The sequence below is a fragment of the Stegastes partitus genome, unplaced genomic scaffold (assembly GCF_000690725.1).
Source record: "Stegastes partitus isolate 25-593 unplaced genomic scaffold, Stegastes_partitus-1.0.2 Scaffold699, whole genome shotgun sequence".
NCBI lineage: Eukaryota > Metazoa > Chordata > Actinopteri > Pomacentridae > Stegastes > Stegastes partitus.
Genome location: NW_007578430.1, coordinates 281,273 through 288,025, shown reverse-complemented (window position 1 = coordinate 288,025; position 6,753 = coordinate 281,273). Strand labels below are relative to the sequence as shown.

Genomic DNA, 6,753 nt, shown 5'->3' with positions numbered 1-6,753 from the left:
CCCGCCCCTCCAGTCCCACCCAGCGGAGATGGATATTGACGTTCTGCATCCGACCTTGAGGACAATCAATCCCAGCCCCACATGTCCCCGTCGCAACTGCACAAACACACACACACACGAGCTGCAGGACATTTTTTGATTTCGCTCGTGGGATTGTGCAGAAACGTCACCGAAACTCGCTCCAGTGGTGAAACTCAACGGCTTCACTCTGAATAAAACAACAGTTCGGATCTAACAGGAGCAACTTCGCCCAAACTCGCATCACGAAGCAGAAACAAACTGCAACTAAATGTGGACGTTTACAAAGAGAAACCAAACTCTCTCCTCCAGTCTTTTGCGTCTTAAGTCAAAGCAGGAGATGGAAAAACATGAACGGAGAAAACGACCTCCGGATATTTATCAGCCGCCTTCCTGTTGCTGATTTGGATTGGGTCGCTGGCGGCTCTCGCGTCCTGATTCTGGAGGTTCGGTCGAACACAAATGGCAGTTCTCAGCTGCGTTTAACTGCCCTCATGTTCTGCACACTTTTCATTTCAAGCCGGATCCCAAAAGGGAAGCCGTGCGGAGCTTCAAGAAGCTGCCACCAGAGCGGCGACACCATTTAGCAGAAGTTTGAAGGATGGAGAACAAACTCCATCTGATCCTGATAATATCACGTTTTTACTGCACAGGGAACCTGAACTGGGTGTTTCTTTCCTTAAACAAAGCACCCATGAAACAAACAGATGTGAAGCTTTGAAACTGTTCAGCTCACCTCCCACCAGACCCCCAAGAAGCCTCTAATATCTGTCTCGACTCTAAAGACTTTCAAACTCTCGACTCTCTACGTTGCAAATCAAACAAACTAAACCATATTTCCGGATGCAAAAAAAAAAAAAACCCTGATGGAACTTCCAAGGTCACGCACATCATCAATAGTTGATCAGCGGATCGGATGGCGGCGGGTGAATTCATGCTTACCTCTGATTGGTGGGAGGTCCATTCTGTGCTGCTGCCGAGGCGTCCTGGTGTCACAACGGTCCTGTAACGCCGCTACAATATCCCCGTGGTGACCAACAGAGCGTCTGAATTCAAACGGTGCGACCTCGCGTTGTGGCGGCTCTTAAACTTAAACGGTGATTTTACGAGATCGCCGAAGTCCGGCTGACTGAAGGGTGTGTTTGTGGGTGGTGAGGATGCTCTTCCTCCTCTTCTCTAATCCTCCTGACTTCACCACCTCCTCCTCCTCCTCCTCTTCCTCCTCCACCTCCCAACAACCCAACCAGTCCTTCTCACGCTCTCCGTCCGACTTCTGGACACATTCGAGCTGCAACAGATGCTTCTGACGAGGAGATCCGGTCAGAAAGACGCTTCAGATGATTGCATCTGCAGATTTAAAAAAAAAAAAAAAAAGTGTCCTCGGATGCAGGAGAGGGAAGTATCTCCAACAGCGATGGGAAATACTTGCAGCAGCAGCAGCACAGTATTTGTGTTTTAGGTGTAAAAAAGAAGACGAGAAGGGAAACTGCAGCTCCAGAGGATGCAGAGAACTTTAAAACTAGAAAATCTTCCCTTTTGTCTGCTCAGAATAAAAACCCCTCAGTGTGTCTTCGCCTCCTTCTGCTGTAGTTTCCTCTCTTCTCTCCGAGAGATGAATGACTGAGAGCTGCATCATGCACTTTCTGCCTCGCTCGCCCGCCCTCTCTCTCTGCCCCACACACACACACACACACACACACACACACACACACACGCACACACATACACACTCCTCCCTTCGCCTCTAACTCCTCCCCTCTGCCGTGGCTGAATTCAGCTCAATCCACTTCTGCTGTACGAACATGACAGAGCAGAACGCTGGAGACAGAACCAGAGCTCGTCCCTGATTTGTCTGGTTTTGCAGCTCAGACCACTTTGTTCTCTCCAGGAGCAGCGTGAGGTGATGCAACGTGATGCACATTAGACTAAAACGCACAATCACCGGAAAAGAAGCTGATAGAAAGTGGTGAACAGCGTGGCAACTGTGTGAAACACATTGTAAAGCTCTTTGAGTGCCACTCATGCTACGTATCCACGGTGGTGTTGTTACACCAGTGGGCCACTAGGTGGTGTGACAACGGAACCGGCAGCAAAATCTTCTTTAGAACCAAAAAACCGAAACAGCATAGAGATGCAAAGCTTTGAAACAACTCATCTAAACAAATATCCGTCTTTCCCGCCCACCAGACCCTCGAAAAGCGTCTAACATTCGTCTGTAATGTGTTATTTTAGACTTTAAAGTCGTAGTTGACGTCAAACGGTGTCTGGACCAACAACTTTCACTTTTATTACAAAAACAGCTGAGCGAAAAGTATTTCTCAAGACACCTGAAGTGAACCATAAGCGATGCAGTTGCTAAATCTGCCCTCGTTTTAGCTTAATAACAACTAGTTTAGATGTTTCACAAAAGTTTTGTGAGGCCTCTGCTTGATGCCTTGACGCCGAGGTACAGCTAACTAGCAACGCCCCTTCCCTCGAAATGCTACCAGAATGGAAAGCGTTAAAGTGACGTATCCTGTGGAGACGTATCCTGAGGTAGGAGGGCGCCATCTAAATGTAGATCATGTACCAACAAATTATTTATTCTCACGGTTCAGTTCAGTTCAGTTCAGTTCAGTAATACCTGTCGGGACTAGCGGAGATGTGTCAATAAATGATTTTTTCCCAATCATTTCTTAGCTTATACGCACTTTAGTTACAGCAAAGTTATTAAAAACAATCCAGTGTGTACGTGTGCCATTGTTCAATGTTACGTAGGAGGTCAGACATCTTGTTGTGAAGCTTTGGTTGGACGCCGTCTGAAGTCTCGTTCAGTTTAATTCAGCTGTATTTACATGGCACCAGTTCACAACATCTCATAGCACTTCACATCGTAAGGTGAAGACGTTCTACACTTTAAAGAGAGAAACCCAATAGATCCTTTGCATTCCCTTTGAGAGAGCACATGGTGAAAGTCGGACGGAACCAAAACAACATTCCCGTTAGCGTGAGGGACAAGGAGGCTAACTCAACAGAACCAGGCTCAGGGAGGACGGACGTCTGCCTCGACTGGTCGGGGTGAGAGCATCAAAACACATTAAGAGTGTAGAGAGGTCAGAGTATACCTACTATGGCTCCACAAGATCCTAAAGACATGAGAAAGGAGCATTGTGGGGGTTTAGCTAGCTACTGTGACAGTGGCTTCTTTAGCGGTTAATGGATTCTGATCAGAGCTCTTGTTTCCAAGAAAAGCCGTTGATTATGTGGACAGATTTCTTGCACCTGAGTGGATAACACGTCTGGACTTCATTGACGAATATTTTGCATCCGTACCCGAAAATGGCTTCATGGCCATGTTGTAAAATGTGTTTAACTTGTTTAAGCGATTAATCAGCTGAGATATTTGGCCAAAATTTGTTTTTGTTGTTTGTTTTTTTTTTAAATTTGCTCGATTCAAAAGTCTCCCCCCTGTATACGTAATTCATTTGTTCCAACGCTCTGAAGACACTGGGAGGGTTCTTATTGGACCTAACAGCCCAAATATTTGTAACGCAACGGACTGGAAAAACAGTTTTGGGGAAAAAAATGATCTTTTACAGGAATTTGTTTTATTCAGATTTTAATTGGACTTTGGAAATCACACGTTGGGGAGTCGGACCCAAACTTGAAACCTTTTGTAGTGAAAAGATTAGATTCCTACACAATTTAGCTGAATTCTAACTTGTGTTTTCAAAAAAAAATTAACACAGTTTCTCATCAAAAGGTAGCACTGATGTGGTAGGAAATATCTGTTACCTTGATGGAGCCACAAAATCGGCATATGGAGGTAAAATGGCAGCGTAAGTCAGCGACAGATGGGAGTTGCATCCAGGACTTTGCAGTTTATATCAGTTTAAGTGTAGGGGAAGGCACATTTCTGCAATATTGTCTCATAACTGTAATACTCAGATGTTAGTCTCTGCATGGCATTTCCACGAGGGATCGACGGATTATTTGCACTTTTCAGATTGTCTGTTATCGTTGTTATACGAGTAACAGCCAACACTGACAGCTATTGTTTACACAGAGAGACAGACGAGCACATCGGCAAAGTAAAGCTGAATGAGTGGAGCTGTGTGACCAAGGTGAGGTACAAAATACTGCTGAAGTGTTCTATAAACATCACAATGTTCCACAAGGAATTCCATTTTCACTGTTACACCCAAAGACGCCCGAACTGGAACTTACTTTGCCGACAGTGCTAGGCTAACGCTATCCCCAAGAGGCTAGCAGTGCCTCTGAACCTGTAGCTAACGCTATTTGGAGCAGCATGACGTCTTTCTATCAATCTCGTCTAACTGATGCAAAGATGCAACCTGCAAAAAGTGAATAAGAAACATCGCCACAGACTTTAGCTACTTTGACAGCAGGCTAAGGCTACGCTAGTGGAAGGCGGCTAAGTTAGCGGGCAGTCACAGATTAGCATGAAACTGTGGATGGGAAACAATAGTTAATGATGAAGATTTGGGCCTTAGTGGCAATAAAAGCGACAGAACAGAGAAAGATTCAGAAGAACTACAGACGAACTATAATCCTCAATCACTCGATCTCTCTTGACGGGAATCAGCGCTAAAAAAATAAAAAACACACTTCAGTGGAGCTCTGATTTTTTATTATCTTACCTAACAAAGGTCATGACAGAGAAAACAGGGAAGGAGGAGCTTTTTGATTCATTCATTCGATCCGCGAGGACGAGTGACATCACTGACAAAATGCTGCATGACTGTAATGCGAGCCTCGTCGTTCCTATGAGTGTGTGTCCGAGGATGCTCATGCATGTGCGCGTTCGTACTTTTGTCTATTTTCTCGGCCCGCGGCCTCTTACTCAGCAAGATCCGAGCTCATCGCGGCGATGCACGACGTGCACGAACACACACACACACACACACACACACACACACACACACACACACACACACACATTAAGGTAACCGGACACTGGTCCCTAATGGGGGTGAGGGGAGCTCTGTTTCCTGTTGAGGAAAGTATCTGAGATGAAACAAACTGCTGATAGAGAGACACTGAGGAGGGATAAAGACAAAGACAATGAGATTATCTGAAAGGAACCAAAACTGCCTTCAATTAAGCGCTTTTTCTTCCCATAAGCTCTGGACGTGTTGCAGTGGTTGTTTCTGAAGGTGTTGCAGCTGCATTCGTTGGATTTACAGGATGGACGTGTCCACGACCCTCAGCTCAGCTCAGACGTGTTTGTGTGACAAGAAAGCAGCGGAAACATGAATGAATGCTGCAAAGACAACTCAGTGTTAACCCGCCGAACCCAAAAACCCACAAGGTTGACAGTCATGTTGATCTTTTTAAAAAGCTGACAAAGTGTTTCAGGATCATATAAAATAATAATAACTAGTAAAATATCAGAAAAAGTGTTGATTCACATGTTAACATTTTTTTTAAAAGGCTCATTTTACACATTTTAGTGTTTATAATTTGATTCTTAAAAATATTTAAATGTAAATCACTTTATTTTTACTGTATTTAAATGTGAAACAAAAATGTGGTTTACAGATATTTGTATTTATTTTTTTAAAAATCTGAATATTGATGATATGAAAAATGGTGAATACGGTTTTTAAAATGTTATTTTACAGATAAATAGCAGATCATATATTCTGTAATGTGTAACTGAAAATTTAGTCTGTTTTCTTTTCTTCTTTTTTTAAAGAAAAAAAATGTTTTAAATGATTAAAATAGTTTTAGAATCAGTTGATTAAGAATCTGCAAATGAACTGTTAATTTACAGACTTTCCCTGTTTAGTTAAATTCCAGATAATAATTATTAAAATATCATTTTAAAAGAGTTCTGAGTTACACACTAACTTTAACAAGTAGTTATTTGATATTTGACTGTAAAATTACACGATTTCTTATTTCTGTATTTAAGTCAGCAAAAATGTTAATTTAAATTGCAGATAATATCTAGTAAACAGTCTTATTTACACACTGCTATGACTGTAGAAATATGTTTATTAATGATGGAAAAATTCTACTTTTTTAAAATTATAGATGATATCTACTGAAATCACAGAAAAATTGACAAAATTGTAAAATCACTTTTTTTTTACAGTATTTAAATCGCCAATTAATTGTGTTATTTTACAGACGTGTGATGTTGTTTTAAAAGCAAACATATGCACATTAATGATTTTTAAAATGTTAAATAATTTAAATTACAGATAATATTCAGTAAAATAACAGAAAACTGAAATAATTTATTAGTTGACTGTTTTAAAAAAAAGACAAACAACAAACAACAAAACCAGTACATAAAGTAAATCAGTCTTCTCCGGTGTGTGACTTCAACATTTCACAGGTATTTTTTTAAAAAAAATACATTATTTAAACAATGTTTGCCTTTGTTTTCACTTTCTACGTTTTATGAATGTTAGTTTGTCAACATGTTTGTTTGCGGCCCTCCTGCTGCCAGATCTTCGACCACGCTTTGCTTTAACTCCATTTTCTTTTACAGTTTATTTGTCCGTATCAAATAATAAAAACATATAAAACCTGCCACATTTTCTAGATGATTTAACTCATCTAGAGGAAAAAAAAGTCTCAAACCAAACAGAAAGCAGCTGAACAGAGGCGAGCGTGAGCAGCCGAGGGACGAGGGATGTTCTGGGTCAGCCAGGGATCAATGTCAAACGGCATCCAGCTGACAAAGTCATTCGTTTCTGCCGGCGCTACGCTCGCTGTGTGTGT

General features: G+C 41.8%; 1 protein-coding gene across 2 annotated transcripts in view; it reads right to left on the bottom strand.

Annotated features, from left to right (window-relative positions):
• Window positions 1–6,753, bottom strand: part of LOC103363903 (protein sprouty homolog 3) — a 55,211-nt gene that overhangs the window by 36,218 nt on the left and 12,240 nt on the right. Inside the window, exon 2 of one of the 2 annotated variants that reach the window (XM_008290859.1) lies at window positions 961–1,219. The gene's annotated coding sequence lies outside the window, so the exon portion shown is untranslated. Of the gene's footprint in view, window positions 1–960; window positions 1,602–6,753 lie in introns of those variants that run through there. The other variant, XM_008290858.1, reaches the window with a different exon arrangement.